The 19,092-nt window shown below is 41.7% G+C and overlaps 1 protein-coding gene and 1 long non-coding RNA gene across 4 annotated transcripts in view; one reads left to right on the forward strand and one right to left on the reverse strand.

Moving 5' to 3' along the window:
* Positions 1-10,041, reverse strand: part of LOC112543662 (uncharacterized) — a 34,527-nt gene extending 24,486 nt beyond the window's left edge. Inside the window, exons 1-2 of the long non-coding RNA XR_003086875.3 lie at positions 9,918-10,041; positions 9,597-9,672 (exon numbers count right to left, since the gene is read on the reverse strand). This is a non-coding gene — a long non-coding RNA (uncharacterized LOC112543662). The remainder of the gene's footprint in view (positions 1-9,596; positions 9,673-9,917) is intronic.
* The window catches only part of RAB27A (RAB27A, member RAS oncogene family), an 86,699-nt gene that overhangs the window by 25,947 nt on the left and 41,660 nt on the right, over positions 1-19,092 (forward strand). For 2 of the 3 annotated variants that reach the window (XM_006112761.5, XM_025178258.3), the window contains exon 2: positions 13,236-13,356. The exons of the other annotated variant lie outside the window; for it this stretch is intronic. The gene's annotated coding sequence lies outside the window, so the exon portion shown is untranslated. The remainder of the gene's footprint in view (positions 1-13,235; positions 13,357-19,092) is intronic. 3 annotated transcript variants of the gene reach the window in all.

Consider the following 19,092-nt stretch of genomic DNA (forward strand, 5'->3'; position numbering starts at 1 on the left):
GTTCCTGGCCTAGCCTCCCAGCTGACTCTCCCACCTGCCACCAGCCCCACTGCCTGTGGAACTCCCAACTTTGCTGTGGCAGACCACTGCCCTGCTGCCCTGCCAACGGGGCTCCTGGCCCCACCACAGCAAACTGCTGTGAAGTTAATTTGACCTACCCGTGCAACAGAAAACTAATTATAATTAGTTCTTAAAATACATTGTGTTTTTCAACCTGGACAGTTTGCACAGAAGGTTTGGAGCCTGATTCCATAGAGTGCTGAACACATTCAACCTCCAGTGATTCCGAAAGTATTCAGTGTCTTGCAGCTTTGACTTAGGGAATTCTGTCCTATTATGTGTAACTGTAAAGAAGCTTAATATGTGTGCCCTTTGAATTGGGAACTTTTTATTTAATTTTATTGGTCTTTGAATCTTAAGATCATTTTAAAAAGGCAATATATCTGTTCTTTTACAGTGCTAGACCAGATCAGCCAGAGCAAAGAAGAATCATGTGACTTGTTGAGCTTAAATCCAGAGAAAAATATCCAAGCAACTTTAGAAACAGCATTGTAGTTTTTCACGGTATCATACAATATATCAAAATTCTTCTTCCTAAGGAAACTGTGATATAGTTAGTTATTCTTTCTTTTCATTACTATCACAGTTTCCTGTAAACTGTGGTCTCTGAGATTAAAAATGCACTTACTCATCAGTCCATTTTGCCATACTGATAAGGATCTCAGATCTCTTTAAAATAGTGGATTTCTAACTCTTCTGATATTGAAAGCAGAGGCATCAGATAAAGTTGTTGGTTTAGTTGTTTTTAAAGCCTCTTTCAAGAACTTGGGGGGCTTGCTATCTTTAAACCTTACTAGCTTAAATATTTGGATAAAAATGGGCCCAAAATGTGTGCTCAGAAAAAGCGAAACCAACAGATGTCCCACTCACAGCACAGTTATAGCCTGCACATTACCATTCATTTCATCTTATCTGTTGTGTTCCATCTTGCATTTTTCACAACTAGTTTCTTTCTTTTGAATGGCATTGAAAGTGCAGAAAAATAAACATCAGTTTTGTGATTGCTAGGGTGCAGACCTACATGAGTCAAACTGGTATATGTAAACACTAGTCTTATCCTCTTTCATGTTGATTAGTCTTCATGCTTGGTTTGACATATTTTCAGCTCATGATTGATTTGGTAAAATAACAATCATTCATTTATTTTAGTGACCATGTCTTGCGTTGAAAAGAACCCCACAATCTCCCTCCCACCCACACACTCTTGCAATTAATGTTCTAGTGATTCTGGATTCTAATCTCTGACTACACTTTGTTTTCATTCTATTGTAGAATTTTTTTGAATAAAATATTTTTCTACTTCTACGCTACAAAGAGCTGGAACCCACTTCAACCTTTTTTTAACATCCCCCTCCCACACCTCTTCCTGCATCAGATTACGTGGCATGCTGCTGGATGTTATCTAGAAAAAGTTCAAGATAAAAAACTGAACATCCTATACATTGAAAGTTATTTAACACTTGACTGAGCAGATATAGGCCTTCCATGAATTATAATGTGTGACTCACCATGACTTTAATTTTTTCCCTTTCATGTGGATATGACTTTTGCCCCCCCCCTCCGACTCCTGCCCCGCAAGAAATGGGGGAAGGGATTCAGTGAGAGAACCCAGGAGTCTTAACTCCCAGTCCCTCCCCTGTTCTAACCTTTAGGCCCTACAACCTTTCTACAGATGGAGAAAGTGAGGGCAAGGGGGCAAAATATTGGGAGTAAGGCCACATTGCAAGTCAATAAGACTACATCTAGACAGCGGCACTATTTCATGATACCAGAAGTATCCTGAAATAGCTATCCTGCATCTTTAAACATGCCTGTTATTTCAAAATAGATTTAGAAATAATGGACGTGCTATTCCAGCATTCCTGTAACCCTTGTTCCATGAGGGTTAGGGGACTTGTCGGAATAGTGCTTTATTTTGAAATTAGATCAAAATAAGATGTGCAATTTGCAGAACTAAAATTGCGAATCTTATTTCAACCTACGGGTACAGTGTAGATGTACCTTAACAGAGTTGTGATGAGAACTCTGGAGTCCTGGGCAAAATATTTTGGTCAAAACCTTTTTTCCGGAAAAGATGCAGATTTATCAACACAATATTTCATTAAGTTTAATAAGGACAAATGCAAAATACTGCATGTAGGAAGGAACAGTCAGGGTGTGTCTAGACTACTGAGTGTTGTCGACATAAGTGGACTTTTGTCGACAAAACTATACCAGCGTCTACACTACCACTGAGTTCTGTCGACATAATGTCGACAGAACTCAGCAGTTTTGTCGACGCTGGTAAACCTCATTTTACGAGGCATAACACCTTCTGTCGAGAGAGTTCTGTCGCCAGAAGGTGTTATTGCCTGTAGGGTTGCGTCTAGACTACAGGGTTCTGTCGACAAAGCAGCTTGCTTTGTCGACAGAACTCAATGTGTCTGGACTCTCTTTGTCGACAGAAGTTTTGTCGACAGATACTGTCGACAAAACTTCTGTCGACAAAACCCGGTAGTCTAGACGTACCCTCAGTTTCACACATACAGAATGGGAAGCTACTATCTAGGAAGGAGTACTGCAGAAAGGGATCTAGGGGTCATAGTGGACCACATGCTAAATATGAGTCTATAGTGTGACACTGTTGCAAAAAAAGCAAACATGATTCTGGAGTGCATTAACAGGAGTGTTGTGATCAATACATGAGGAAATAATTCAGCCCTACTCTGCACTTACTAAGCCTCAGTTAGAGTACTGTGTCCATTTCTGGGCACCACATTTCAAGAAAGAAGTAGAAAAATTGGAGAAGGTCCAGAGAAGAGCAACAAAACTGATTAAAGGTCTAGAAAACATGACCTAAAAGGGAAGACTGAAAGAATTAGGTTTGTTTAATTTAGAGAAGAGAAGACCGAGAGGGGACATGATAGCAGTTTTCAAGTACCTAAAGGGTGTTACAAGAAGGAGGGAGAAAAGATATTCTTCTTAACATCTGAGGATAGGAGAAGAAGCAATGGCTTAAATTGCAGCAAAGGAGGTTTATTTTGAACATTAGGAAAAACTTTCTAACTGGCAGGATGGTTAAACACTGGAATAAATTGCCTAGGGAGGTTGTGGAATCTCCATCACTAGAGATATTTAAGAGCAGGTTGGATAGACTCTTATCAGAGATGATATAGATGGTGGTTGGTCCTGCCATGACGGCAGGGGTCTGGACTTGATGACCTCTCAAGGTCCCTTCCAGTTCTAGTATTCTGGTATCCAAATAGTTTGTTTCAACCCTCTTTCACCATCTTCCTGGTACTTGGGTTTAAGAATGCTTCAAGCAGAGAAAGTGTCCTTTGGACTTCTCCAACTCACCTTGTAAATTCCTAGGGCTGTGCAAAGTAGAAAAATAATTCTTGGCTCCTTATTAAAGTTATTAACAGCTTTCCAGTGAGTTCAGCTGAGATCACAAATTACAAGTACTAAGATTATCTTGTCAAAAGAGCTTGATTCAAATAGTAGGAAAATATAGTAAGAATTTGGCTGTAGAATTGTCGCTTCAAATTCCTCTCCATAAAAACCTCTCAGACTACTGCAGTACAATTCGATTCTTAGTTTTTGACTTTCCAGTATATTTCGACAGTTTCAGGTTCTTATTAATTGCTTTTCTTGTTTCATTGAACTGCATGCTGCTTTTTTCCCCAATACTTTCAAATACTTTGACCATTTGCCTTTAAGTTGGTTTTAGTTCTCTGTAACTTAATGTGAAAACAGAATTCCCTAATTCTAATTGTACCCTTTTTATAGCAAAGTCTTTCTATTTTTTTATAGATTTGGCTCTGGAAAAACAGTAGAGATGCTTGGCTGGTAGCAGAAAAGTTAGGAAGTAATTTATTACCTGAAGTAAACTACTAGAAGGAAGTCTCAGACGGGTAGCCATGTTAGTCTGTATCTTTTTAAAAACTGCTTCTTGGTTTTTACTGGAAGGAAAGAAAATTTTTAACTATTCCTATTGCCCTGCCTTTTTTTAAAGGGAAAACATATTAGAGTGCTGTAGAGGTTGAAATCCTTCTACATCTTTTATTGAGACTAATGTTCCCTCTAATCTTTTCCATCTATGTACAGAATACATTTTGTTATATATACCAATATACGTGAAAATGTGCACCACAAGTAGAAACACAAACCTAGATGTGGGCACTCTGCTAATCAGCTTTGTGGCATTCAGATTTCTCCTGAACAGTTGCATAAGTGCAAGCTGACAAGGAACAGTGATTGAGACCCTTTCAGACAAATAGATTGAACATAATCATTGTGAGTAACCACCACAGAGAGCTAATTTCAGCATACCAAAGAGGTTATTGCTTGTTCTTTTACTATCTCTTAGTTCCTCTAGCAACATTTACAGAAGCAGAGCTTCAATAAATCCTCTAGCTTACTCTGGTGTTAAATTGTCCCCAGTCTAATTGTGTTGGCATTAGGGATGTTAAATATTGGTTAACTGAATAGTCGATTAACCTCATGAATTCTTATCAGTTACTCGACTATTCTATAGTCTGCAGGCACGGGGCTGGTAGCCAGTGCGCTCCAGTGCCATTCCTGAGGAGCCCCCTGCCACACTGTGCTGCTGCTTCTTTATCAGAGGCAGCAGCGTGTGGTGCCAGGCAGGAGCTGGTCTGCGAGGGGAACCAGTTTAAAAACCAGCTCTCCTCATGGATCAGCAAGGGGGTGACAGCAGCCCCTATCCAGGGGCAAGTCTGAGCTCCTGGACTTGGTGTGAGCCAAAACTGAGCTGGGCTGCCTGACTGCCTTGGCTCCTAATACACTTTAAATGCAGAGCTGCAGTGAGGGCAGGTCCTGGACCCAGTGCAAGCCAGGACTGAGCAAGGCTGCTAGCCAGCATGCTAAAAAATGTACTGGCAGGAGGAGGGGGGAAATGCATGTGTTCTATAGCATTAACCTATAAGCTTTTGCTTATCTGTTAATTGGTTAATTGACTACCATATTACATCCTTGGTTGGCATTGCTGAAGGAGCCAGTGGAGGTCTGCACAAGCTCCCCTCACAAAACCGAAAGGAGATCCTAAGATTAAAAAAAATCCAGAGTGAATTTAATAAACATTATTAACCAATTGGCCTGTCTTATATTAGGTAGTTGAGTCACAGAATAAAATATTTTCAATGGCTGTTTTGGAAGGGCCAAACCCTGATCAGGGACAAGATGTTTTTAAAAAAAGAGACAGAGGAAGTATGATCTAATTTGAGGCTGCAAAGCCTTGGTCTTATTACTGACTCACTGAAAGACTTTGGGCAAGTTGTTTGACCTCCCTGTGCCTGTCATATGTAAGTGGCTGCAGGTGGGTTGCTTATCTGCCAGTTTAACCCCCTCATAATATAATGAGCACATCTGGACCTCCAACTGAGTTGTCTGTTTGGTTACACACCCTCTTTCCCCAAGTTGGCTAAACAAATCAGCACGCCTGCTCTGCAGGGCAACAGCAGGGCACTGCCTACTCAAAGCATTTGATTGTGGCTGCATTAATCTCTGTCCCTACCATGTTTCAATTCCACTTTTGTAGGGCTGCCAATAGTACCTCATTATAAGAGTTGTCCCTTATTTCTTCATTCTGTACAACAAAATGAGGAGTTGCTGAGTTCTGCAACAAACAGCAAAAATACCCTGGCCTGGGTAAATGTAGGTGAGTTCTGCTTATTTATTAATGATAATTCCAGGAGGAGAGGTGGGATGCTAAGAAAGCAGTCTCTTTTTGAAATATAGCATTGGAAATCCTACTTCTCTGCCATACTTCAGTCTCAGTAGTCCCTTATTTCAGCCCTGTCCTATCCTCATTCTTGTCTCATACCCAGCCCTGCTACTGTTTTCCTTGACTCCAGGTAATACAGTTCTGACCTGTGGCTTGGATTCCTGGCTCTAACTCTGTCTTGACACTTGACTTGGTGATTTTTAGAGCCTCTGATTCTGGTTCTGACCCTCTGTGACATTCCCAATGGGACAATCTGGACTGTTGAATAGCTTTACCCCCTTAATTTTGTAATCCAGGGATGAATGCTTTCCCAGCCATTAATGAATTACATTCTTGGCAATACCCACATGTTCTTCAGTCTCAGCCATGTTCCCCAGAAATGTGCATTTTGCTTGCTCAGTACCTCCTGGATGGTTTAAGCTCTTAGTAAATCCTTCATTCAAGCACTGGGTAATGATTATGAATCAGTCTTGTCATCCTACATAGTGTGCCTCAAATACTTTAATCCAAATACACTAAATAATACAAGTTTATTAACTACAGATGGATTTTAAGTGATTACAAGTGATAATGAATAGAAGTCAGAATTGGTTACAGAAGAAATAAAAACACAAATTAATACCTAAATGAATGTAAAAGCAAAATGTCTCTCTCTCCGTAAGCTGCAACTGACTGGATTTCATTTCAGCCAGGATCCATTCCCCCATTTTAGAGACCTGCAGGTGTTCATCTATGTTATAAACAGAGAGATGGGAGGAAAAGTGGGGAGATGTGGAGGTCACAGTCTCTTATCAAGATATTTTGGCCTTGGAAGGGGTTCAGAAAAGGGCAACAAAAATGATTAGGGTTTTGGAACGGGTCCCATATGAAGAGAGGTTAAAACGACTGGGACTTTTCAGTTTAGAAAAGAGGAGACTGAGGGGGGATATGATAGAGGTTTATAAAATCATGAGTGGTGTGGAGAGGGCGGATAAAGACAAGTTATTTATTAGTTCCCATAATAGAAGACCTAGAGGACACCAAATGAAATTAATGTGTAGCAGGTTTAAAAGTAATAAAAGGAAGTTCTTCTTCACACAGCATGTAGTCAGCCTGTGGAACTCCTTGCCAGAGGAGGCTGTGAAGGCTAGGACTATAACAGAGTTTAAAGAGAAGCTAGATAATTTCATGGAGGTTGGGTCCATAAAAGGCTATTAGCCAGAGGATAGAAGTGGTGTCCCTGGCCTCTGTTTGTCAGAGGCTGGAGAAGGATGTCAGGAGACAAATTGCTTGATCATTGTCTTCGGTCCACCCTCTCTGGGGCACCTGGTGCTGGCCACTGTCGGCAGACAGGCTACTGGGCTAGATGAACCTTTGGTCTGACCCAGTACGGCCATTCTTATGTTCTTGTCTTATATCCTCCTCCTTTTCTCTTTCAGGATTACCCCCTGCTGGGATGTATAACAGTCCCCTGTGTACATGAGATTTTAATAGTCCTGGGATAAAATGTAAATTTCTTTTTCTCCTTGGAGAATGGCTGGTTAAGCAGCTAATAGTTTAATACCTGTGGTCAGCTCTTTATGTCTGAACAGTAAGTCTGTGGGCATGCTCTAGCACCAGAACATAGTTTAGTAACATTTGTATAGCAACATCTCATAATTTGCATCCATTGTTGTGTCACATATTTTAACAGGATAATAATATCCAGAAGACTGAATATTCAAATGATAGTTCACAAGTCATACTTTACAAAATATATAGTGGCTTTTAAAGTTGGATCGCGGGACAACCCAGGGAAGCCACTGGTGGGCCCACAGTGCTTTGTTTATCTACTTACAGTGGTGAGTCGATGGCAGATTCACTCCCTTCAACTCTACTTAATCTTCTCAGTGTGGTGGAGTACCAGGATCAACAGGAAAGTGTCCAGTAGTCAGTTTATCACATGTATACAAGACACAATGAATTGACCCTTGCTGGATTGTTTGATGCCCATTGATCCGGTGGGTAGTGTTAGATAGGCCCTGTGTTTCCCCATTTTTACAATGTAGATAATATTGTTTACCCACTTTTAGAAGGCTCTTTGTGGGCCTCTGTAAAGTGCTGTAAAAAGTTTGGCTGTGTAATTTTTATTTTTTGTCTTCTTTAGGATGGGCCTATAGTTAATATCTAGTCCTGTTTGTGATGCCCAAGACTTCATTAGATTAACCATTTTATCAGACTGTTCACTTCCTCCTGGAATTAGTGATTTCTTACTGTTTAGTTCTGAAATTATAAAATCTACAGAAGTAAATTCTGTGAAACCATGAGAAGAAGCCAATAAGACTGTGTGGTTTGAGCTACTTTGTACAAGTGCATTTCTTGATACATCTGCACCAAAGTAGTAAGGAAGAAGACAGTAACAGTTTGGGGCCAGAAATTATTAGCTATAAAAGATATTCAAATCCTGATTGATCTGTAATTCCTTGGTTTGTCTTTATTTCCCTTTTTTTTTAATAGATGGACATTATATTTGCTCTTTTCCATTCTTCTGGAATCCTTGCTCCTCTTCCATGACTTTTCAAAGCTAATACAGGTTGAACCTCTCTGGTCCAGATCTCTGGTCTAGAAACATCTGTGGTCAGACAGGACCATGGGATGTTGCTGGACCAGAAATCCCCTGTACCAGAGAGCCCTGGGAGCAGCAGAAAGTGGATCTGGGAATCCAGTGGCCCATGCTGGCCATGGAGTTGGGAGCCCAGTAGCCTAGAAGTGGTGGAGCCCTGCGGGGCCTGGCAGCCCAGGGCAGGTGTGACGGGGTGGAGCAACCCCGTCACCAGCCGCGGGCAGAAGGATCGTCCGCGGCTGCAGGAGCTGCGGGTTCAGCCCCGGCGACCCGGGGGACCCACCTCCGGACAGCCCCCAGGAAGGGCGGAGACTGGGGAGGGCTGCGGCCGGCCGGCCCGAGAGCAGGGAAGATGCCGCGCAGTGGCGCTCGGTGATGACATTACTGGTGCGCCGGGGAAGGGGGACACCTGGCACGCGGAAGCAAGGGAAGATGGCTAGGGGCAGGACAAAAGGGGCTGGATGAGCAAGGGGGAGGAGGATGCGGAAGGCAAGGACAAGCAGGTACCTGAGGTCGAGGGGGAGCCAGAGGGCGGAGAGCCCAGGCCGATCCCGCCGGGGTAGAGGAGGAATTGAGCCCGTCACCAATGGGGTCACCAGGCCCAGGGAGGGTCGTGGAGCCCATGAGCAGGCGAGTTTAGGGGCAAGCCCCCACCTGCTTCCACCGGGAGTTGTACTCCTGGTGTTAAGGCCATGGGCCGGGGTCTGGGAGTGAGGGAGGGCCCGGACCCCACCCTGCCGGCAGCGGCCAGCGCATCGCCCCAAATCGTTTTGGAGCAACACGGAATAGACCCACGCGGGTGAGGCGTGACAGCAGGCTTCCTCCTTCAGATCTGGTCAGGCCTCCAGGGTGCGGGACTAGGGGTGTCAAGCCTGTAGCTAATACCTCAGACATCTCTTCAGTCAGTTCCTAGTTCTTTGTATCTTAAAAATATTGTACAAATGGAGACTTATGATGCCAACCATAATGCTTTTTTTATTTGCTAGAAGCCATCCTACCTTAAATAAGTCTCTGCTCTATTTATTCAAAGAGTTAAAACTACTGGATCTCTGTAATTGTGGCTCCACAGTATGCTGACCTAACCTGCCTCCATGCTGATCTATTTGGGGATGGAAGGAATGGGGAAATCTTATTGCCTGGCTGCTCCATCTGGAATGGATATGAATAAATGGTGCAGAAGACCATAAATAGTGCAGGTTGGCCCTCTACACCATGGGATGTTTTACTCACCCTGCTTTAAGTAATGAAGTCAGAGAACAAACTTGGAAGTCTTCTATAGCTGAAAAATGAGAGCGCCTCGAAGAAACTGAAGAAAGGGAGTGAAGATAAAGATAATCAGGCATCTGTTGGAGAAGATGTGGTTTAAGTGTCTATAATCAGTTAGGACCTTTTAAAAAAAATCACTTCAATATATGCCTGTTAGTGATTCTGAGGATCCTATAGAGCTGTGGAAAATTTTGATGATTTCAGTTCGCATAAATTCATGGGAATCTCTTCTTGGGTCCTGATCCCCTCTAGGTTTATATCCGAAAGCAGGGGTGAGCAAGATACCTCTCTCAGGCCAGATCTGGCCCACCAAGCCACCAGATTCGGTCCACAGACCCCTCTGCCAGGATCCTCAGGCATGCAGCAGCTACTGTTTCAAGTACAGGGCTTATATGCTGCCTCTCTGCTGTGAAGGAGGGGGAGACTTTGTGACATCTCCACTTCCTCAGCCCAATCCTCAACTCCTATTGGCTGGAAACAACCAGCCAGTAGGAGCTGCCAGATTGGCCTCAGGGATGGGGCAGTGCAAGCCTCTCCCTGCTCCTGCAGCTGAGCCACATGGAGGGAGCAGCCTGAATTTTCATGCAGTCTGGGGCTGCAGCAATAAGGGAGACCAGCCTGCCTTGGGGGTGCTGCAGGGCTGCTGACTGGGAGACACTTAGGTAAGCACCTCCCAGCCAAAGCCTGCCTCTGACACCCCTGCTCCTCCCACACCCCAACTCCTTCCCCCACGTCACCATACAAACCCTCTGCACTTCCGTGCCCCAGGTCACAACTCCCTCCCAGACCCTGTACCCCCCATCCCTCCCCCATCTCCCAGGCAGAATCCTCTCCTGTACCCATACTCCCTCCCAACCCTATACCCCATTCCCCTGCCCCAGGTCACCGCCCAAACCCTCTGCAGTCTGCACCCTGATTTTCCCCTTCTCCCAGGTCACAATTCCCTCCCAGACTTTGCACCCTCTCCTAGAGCCCCTCTCCCAGGCCAGAATCCTCTCCTGCAACCCCCTCCTTCTCCCAAACTCCCTCTCAGACCTCACACCATCTCCTGCACCCTTACCCCGTGCGCCTTTCTGCACAGAACCTCCATCCTAGATCCCGCACCTCTTCCACAGGAAAGTGTGGCCATTGACCACTTTCCAAAATCTTGGAGTGGCCCCCCACCAAAAATTATTGCCCACCCCTGCCCTATAGCTTTGTCTTAATTTTCCTGTTTAGCTTCCCACTGTTCACAGGCTTGCTGAAGGGTATATGTGGGGCCAAATGGTGCAGTTGCCCAGGGGCCCAGCAATTCTAAAGGGTCCAGGGATCATGGAGTGACAGCAGCCAGCACCTCTGGCCCTTTAAATCACTGGCAAACGGCTTTTAGAGCTGACTGGGCTGGCCAGTGCAGTGTGCTCTAGGCAGGGCTGAGGGCTGGCTGCCTCCAACCATGCCCATTCCACCAGAGGCCTCGCCCCTTCCAAGAACGCAAAGATGCCTCCCCCCTAGCTTACTCAGAGGCCTGGCAAGCCTGTCGGCTCCCTTGCTTGCAATAAAAAATTGCAGTGTTACCACTACCCTGCTACTTTTAAACTTGTCATTCTGACTGAGCTAATGTAAAGGGACAGTATAGGTAGGGTTTTGGCAATCGCTGTATACTAATTTGCCAGTGACACAATGCTGCAGGCATGTGTACAATGATGCCAGCACTGAGCATGGAATTTATGTGTGAGGGTATGTCTACACTACTACCCTAGTTCGAACTAGGGTGGTAATGTAGGCAACCGGAGTTGCAAATGAAGCCCGGGATTTGAATTTCCCGGGCTTCATTTGCATCTCGCTGGGCGCCGCCATTTTTAAATGTCCGCTAGTGCGGACTCCGTGCCGCGCGGCTACACGCGGCACGGACTAGGTAGTTCGGACTAGGCTTCCTATTCCGAACTACCATTACTCCTCGTGAAACCCAACCTAAAGCTCCCACACTGGAACTTGAGACCATTGCTCCTTGTTCTGCCATCTGTGGCTACCGAGAACCTCCCTTCCTCTTCGGAAATTCCCTTCAGGAAGTTGAAGGCTGCTATAAAGTCTCCCCTCACTCTTCTCTTCCGTAGACTAAATAAGCCCAAATCCCTCAGCCTCTCCTCATAGGCCATGTGCTTCAGCTCCCTGATCATTTTGGTTGCCCTCCGCTGGACCCTTTCCAATGTGTCCACATCCTTTCCACCCTGGGGGACCCAGAACTGGACGCAATACTCCAGTTGTGGCCTCACCAGTGCTGAATAAAAGGGGAATAATAACTTCTCTAGATCTGCTGGAAATGCTCCTCCTTATGCACCCCAATATGCCATTCGCCTTCTTGGCTGCAAGGGCACACTGTTGACTCATACCCAGCTTCATCCACTGTAATCCTCAGTTCCTCTTCCCATAGAAGAGGTTACATCTATAATAGAACTGCAACACTGCTAACTAAAGTTTTTAGTTTTAAGTCAGAAAACTGTAGTAAAATGGGACTACAGAGTATAGTTCTCTATGTAATCTGCAACATTATTTTGTGAGGAGGAAACATCTGTATGTAAAAACGACGAGGAGTCCTGTGGCACCTTATAGACTAACTGAAGTGTAGGAGCATAATCTTTCGTGGGCAAAGACCCACGAAAGCTTATGCTCCTACACTTCAGTTAGTCTATAAGGTGCCACAGGACTCCTCGTCGCTTTTGCAGATTCAGACTAACACGGCTACCCCTCTGATACTTGACATCTGTATGTACTAGGCTATCATGCTTAGTATTATGTGTTTTGTATGGGAAGAATGGAAGTAAATCATGGACACTCAGCAAATTTTCAATACTGATGAAATGCTTCTAATCCCATTTTAACTATAAAAAGATTATAAGAAAAATATTTAGTTAATGGTTAATACCCCAGTCGTGCAACAACTCTAGGTACGTAAATTCCTGTACCCATGCAGAAATGATTGCAGTGGTACTCTGTGAGGGGAGGGGCCTGTCCATCTGATGCTCATTGTTGGATTGGTTAAACACTTATTAAAGTTCTCTTAACCTGAAAATTTCCCTGTCTCTCTTTAACGAAGTTGTTTGTTTTTGTTATGATCAGTTGTAAAGAAAGCTGTAGACTCAGCATGCTTGAAACTGATGTTGCTCATTACATTTGAGGAGCTTTTGCTTGATGCTGCCTGATGACATTTATAAATATTTGTAAAAATACAAAAAATAAAAAGACCAAACTTCACAGTAATAGGCAACCAATCTTTTTGTAGCTTGTTTTATTTTAAAAAAATAAAATGAAAAACAGTCTGTTAGCTACACACATTCAGACTTTCTCCCTGGTTTAAGCAAAGGTTTGGTACATTCGTACTTGGTAAAGGATGGGCTAGTTAACTGGATTGCTAGACTTGTGAAAGGAGGGAAAGAAGTCACTTGATCAGTCAGCAAGACCACATGACGAACAGCTGAAAGTAATTAGGTAGATTGTGATGTTATATGTTACTGTACAGGCAGCATATCCTCTGAGTGCAAATGGTGATTTTTAGAGTTGTATTTCTAAACCAGCTTTTTTAAATTACGTGTTCACTCTTCCCACCCTCTTTGATATCTGTTATAGATGAAAACTGACTTTTTTTGCCTGGATGTGGTGTTCAAGAAATTCAAACTGTATCAGCACTGGGAAACTTGTAATTAAAGTAGATCTGGAAAACTACAGATATATTTTGTGTTAACCTCAGGTATGTGAACTCCTTTTCTTGCTTAATGATTTACATACATATTTTACTGTGTTGCTTTCTGGTGCTGATGTGAATCTAAATGCTATGTTTTTTAAATGTCTTTCCTTGTTAAAATACAAGATGATTTAAACAATTTTATTTCATCTTTGATATAGACTTAATCAGTAGTACTAAATCCTCATGTTCTTGAGGTGAAAGTGCAGTCAGTATATGGTCTTATGTAGAATGTGTTGCTCTATCTTTTGTTAGTAGTTAAAGAAAAGGTGACTCTTTTGTCTTGCTGAGTAAAGTGGCTTTTTTGTTTCAGTGATAATCGTATTTGGTGATTGTAAATGTTTGTGTCAAAAACAAACAAACAAACAAACAAACAAAAACCCTGACAGGTAAATTTTAGAAACAGGTTGTGTAGTTCATCAGTGTTGCAGACTGTAGAGAGTTTCTCTGAAAGCAGTATTAAAATCTTTTTAGAGGTAGGAAAGCTTATTTTATATAAGAGTATGCTTTCTCCTGAAAAACATTTCTCAAATTGCTGAAATAATAGGGTGATATTCTGTATTACAACTGGGTCAGTCATTGGATAAATACAGATTAAGTATTTATTCAGTGGAATTGAGTAGAATTTTTGGCCAATAGACAGACTATAATTTCCTAAATCTCTATGTAAAAATACATTAGCAAATATTATGCAAATAATTACTGACCTATACATATAAAACAAATCTGAAATAACTATTTTTAAAGATCATCTAGTATACATTTCCATTATAATGGTAAAACTATATTTGTGCTGTATATTTAATTGACGTTTTTATAGCTAAATTGCATTATGCAGGATAAAACAATTTACAGCAAGAAGAAATCTAGTTTTGGGCCCTGAACCTGAATCAAGAGCCATGGGGCTAAACTTTTGTACCTATGTAGAGCAATGCACATCAATGAAATTCCATGCCCACAAGAGTCTGTTAGCGGCTCCTAATGCAGGATCTTTGTGTATGAAATAGTCTATTTAGAAAGACTAGTGGTCTCTTTCTATCATCTCTGCTGGTAAGAGTGTAGTTTTACGTTTAAAACGTCATAAGCTGCTTCTCTTTGTGGGTTGATTTTTAAACTATGCATCCTACAAAGTTGTCATCTCTTGCACGTAATTAAAATGCAAGTGATCAAAAGAACAAGGATGGTAAATTGTATAACATGCAACTGGATTTTAAGACAGTTTTATGATGGCGAATATATCTGTGATGGAGTCATCATATGGGATTTTGTACCTTGCCGTAATAGACCTCAGCCCAAAGGATAACCCCAGGTTTTGAAAAAAAAAATTGGATAGTTTAAATTTCAGTGCAGTATATCTATTGCAAATGTAATTGTCTAAAATATTAAGTTCTGTACATTTTTGCCTTGGATGAACCATCTCTCTGGCTCATTACCCTTCTGTTCTGTCCCTTTCTTAGTTTATTACACTTACAAGAATGAGGCCCAAACCTCATTAGCAGATACATGAACAGTTTTTTCTTTGTTGGCATTTGTATATTGTTGTCTTATAAAAAACTACCTTGTTCAAAACAGTATTAGGTAAAATATCCTGGAACCAAACTCCCTGTAAACACCATTTCTCAGTCAGACTCCTTATAATCATTTTCCCTGTATAGATTTTGCTGTTATCATTTCAAGTGCTGATTGTCTTTTTGATGTAATGTCTGAATAATTTTAAAGTGGGTGCTAAATAGTCTGTTTGAAAATCAGTTTTGTAGCCCATTCTAGTTAGCTTAAATTATTTTTAAAAATTCTTTCTCATTTTGGGATTTATTTCCTTCTCCCGGCCCTCCTTGTATTTCAGTACTATCATACTAGCTATTCCCCCCTCCCACACACACACTTTGTTACTACTTCAATATGGTATTGGTGAACTTGCCCATTTTCCAACATGTATTCAGTTTATCATTCTCTGAGTTTCTCAGAGCACTTTAACTAATCAAACTTTTATACAATTCTGCTGAGAACAAATAACTTTTAAAAACTCTAGAACAGGGGTGTGGAATCTCAGGCTTGGGGGCTGGATGTGATCCCCAGCTTGTTTGGATCTAGGCTTGCCAGATGGTTTAACCAAAAATACCAAACACCCCTCCTCCCCTCCCAAAAAAGGGGGGGGGGGGAAATTCTGTTGGGGGGGAAAGGGGGAGACCAAAGTTGTTGAGCAAAAAATAAAATAAAATAAAGGACAGCAGTTAAGCAAAAAAAAAAAAAAAAATCAGCATGGCCCCTTTCAGTAGAGGCTTTTTGCCGGTGGCCATTTTATTTTTCTATTCAGCCGTAAGACAAGCCCCGGTGGGGAGTCTGGGCCCGGTTGCTGATTGTGTGTAGGTTTGCCAGGTGTCCTGTATTTTCACCTCCTGGCAGAGGGAAAAACCCCAGAAGATACCAGACATTTTAGGTGTCTGGTATTTTCTGAATTTTTTTACCGGACAGGAGGCGAAAATACTGGACTGTCCGGGTCAATACTGGACATCTGGCAACCCTATTTGGATCTGGCCCCTAGGCTTGGGGTTCCACCCCCCCAGTATTGTGGAGCCCATGATGGTGCTCCAGGCCCACGGGGGGCTGCAGCACACAAAATCTACTAGCCTGGACCCCCCAAGGCTCTACTATGTGAGGAGTATTTTTCTCCTCTGTTAGGGGCCACGTCAGTGAGGACTTATTTTGGTGGTTTTTTTGTTTTTTATTGCTTTTCACTTGTGTGCCCCCCCTCCCACTGATTTTTCTGTGGGTCAGCAGCCCCTCCCAACCCAAAAAAGGTTCCCCACTCCTACTGTAGAAAATTACTCAAGATAAGTAGTTAATGGTGTCATTAGGAAGGGAATCAAGCTGTAAATGATTGTGATCCAATTTTCTAATCCATTAAAATGGGCAACCAACAAAAGTTAAGGAAGTTTCCTCCCAGTTAAAAAACCTTAAATAAACTCTTCTCTAGCATTTGATAGAAAAATAAAGAAAAAAATCAAAGACAAATCAAGGAAATGAATTCAAGTGAAAAAAACAGAACTAGTCTCTTAAAGAAAAGAGATAATTCTGCAGAAAGAATTTCTATGTCACATTTACTTGAAGTAAAACTACTGACTTCATCACCAATAGTGTATTTTAAAAAGTGTCATAGGAATAATGCACTCTTCTCAAATAACTTGACTCCTACTAATAAAACATGGGCCAGCTATTGACCTTAAATAGGAGCAGGATTGGATACCAAATGGCTGTTTTAAGAATTGAGCAAAATATATTTGAAATTCTCTGGCTTGATTCTCAGCTGGCATATATTGGCATAGTTCCATTACTGGCAGTGGAGCTGTGCTGAAGTAGCTTTCATTAAATGCTTAATAAAACTTTTATATTTTGAAACTTCAGAAATAGGAACTACGATTCTGCACTGCTTATAGACCTGTTTAAGAATTTTATGAATTATTAGATTTAAATATAGCCTGCATGTGTATATTAGTACACATATAAAAGAGAGGGAGAGATAAGTATGTTTATTGCCATACATTTTCCCTGACTTCAGTCCCAGTTGCACAATTGGTTCCACATGCATAGACTTTTCTGTCCATCAGAAGCTGCTGATGTCCCTGGGACTTTGCATGTGCTTATATGGATCAGTCTACTTACATCAAGTACAGGTCTGGGGCCTAGGCTTTAATATGTAGTTTTTGTGAATGCTTTATACAGGCTATGAAAGACAGCATTTATTTTAATGGTCTGATGAAGCAGACAAAATCCATTTGTTGAAGAATCTTCTATATACTGTTTCTCTCGTGATTTGTGGGTAGACCTCCATATCTAAATGGCTTCTTTCATATCTATTTGCATTTTGTAACACAAGTTCCATTTAATTGATGTTAATACCTTACTATTAAAGTTATGGTAATAAGAAATTAAGTTCTGATTTTTATTAATGTGGACTTTGCTAATCTTGATTGTACAGTAATGATCTGAATTTTTCTTGAGTTGAACATTGCCTTTGAGATGCTTTAATGTAGATTCACTAAATTAAGATATCTTAGTTACATTACTTTAATCATTGGCAACTATTTTTTTATAAGTAATTTAGTACATTTTCTCTGGAAAGTGGTGAGGCTGTACATGTGCACATTACCAAACTTCTGAATTAGACAGCACTTAGGTATGTCTAAAAGAGAAGAAGCGGTGAGGAGAACTATGGCACCTTATAGACTAACCGAAGTGTTGGAGCATAAGCTTTCGTGGGCATGCATCTGACGAAGTGGGTCTTTGCGTTCAAGAAAGTTGCTTTGCTCTTTTATCAGAGGGGTAACTGTGTTAATCTGAATCTGCAAAAGCGGCGAGGAGTCCTGTGGCACCTTATAGACTAACCGAAGTGTTAGAGCATAAGCTTTTGTGGGCAAAGACCCACTTTGTCAGATGCATGCCCACGAAAGCTTATGCTCTAACACTTCGGTTAGTCTGTAAGGTGCCACAGGACTCCTCGCCGCTTTTGCAGATTCAGATTAACACAGTTACCCCTCTGATAAAAGAGCAGAGCAACTTTCTTGAACGCAATGTAGGTAAATTCTGAATAAAAGATATTAGTGGGAAATTAATCTTTGGGACGGGGTGGGGCAGCGCAGGAAGTCTGTTTGGCATGTAATGTTCTGAATGTAGGAAAAGATAAACAGCCTCTGTAATGCCTCCATGCAGTTTTTTCAAAATCAAGAAAGAACTCTTTATGAAAAGTGACCATCACATGACAAGCAATGGCATCTGCTCTATCAGCTTATAGCTAGGGAGATGTATGTTAACTAAAGACCAAACTGCCTGAGATAACTGGTACTGGAAAAACCATAAGCAATACACTAAAGGAAAATCAATCGCCATTTTTCTTTTCAGTCCACATTTTTCATCCTGCTTTCTTGAACAACACCATCCTGAGAGATGGGGCAGGGAGGAAGTGTATTCTAGACAAATACTAGATAAATTACTAATTTGCCAGTTAGATAATGGAATAATCTAATAGGAGAAGTTGCTTAGGCTACCTCGCTAGGTAGATTTAACAAGAGAATAAAATATTGAAGCGTGGAGTACCAGAACTTCTATTCAAGTGTGATCAGTCCCTTCAGTAAAGGATAGTTCACATCAGAATATAGGATCCTGCCCAAAGGAGGGGTAAAATGAAATTAACCATTAGAAGAGGCTGGTATGAATGGAAGACTTCTACAGGATAGCTCAGCCAACTTAACCAATGTCTCCATTACAGTCCTATCAATATCTTTTTCATGGCTTTAGAAAACTGACTATACCAGAATAATCATTCAAATATTCTTTTTGCTAGGGAATAATCCAAAAGTTTTGGCAGAGTTCACTCCTATAATAAAGTGTATAGCAAATGCTAATGCACCATTTAAATGTGGAGTTAAACAAACAGAAGTTGCAGTGACTCTCTAGAGAGGCAAACCAATTTAAATTCTTGTACAAGAGCACACTGATGTTCTTGCTGTGATCCCTTTAAAAGGATTAGAAAGTATTCTTTGCTCTTCTGTTACAGGCTGATAACCTATTGAAGAAAACAAGTTACTGACCATTACCTACAGACTGACTCTTGTCTAGAGTGAATAAGTATGTCCTGTTTCATACTAGATGTGTTAAACATCCCAGAAAAATGTTTCTGAATTTAACATAATACTTAGCAGGAATTCTGATTATTTCCAGGTTTAAGTTCCAGATATATAGTACTAA

Source organism: Pelodiscus sinensis, chromosome 14 (genome assembly GCF_052426305.1).
Source record: "Pelodiscus sinensis isolate ZL-2025 chromosome 14, ASM5242630v1, whole genome shotgun sequence".
Lineage (NCBI taxonomy): Eukaryota > Metazoa > Chordata > Testudines > Trionychidae > Pelodiscus > Pelodiscus sinensis.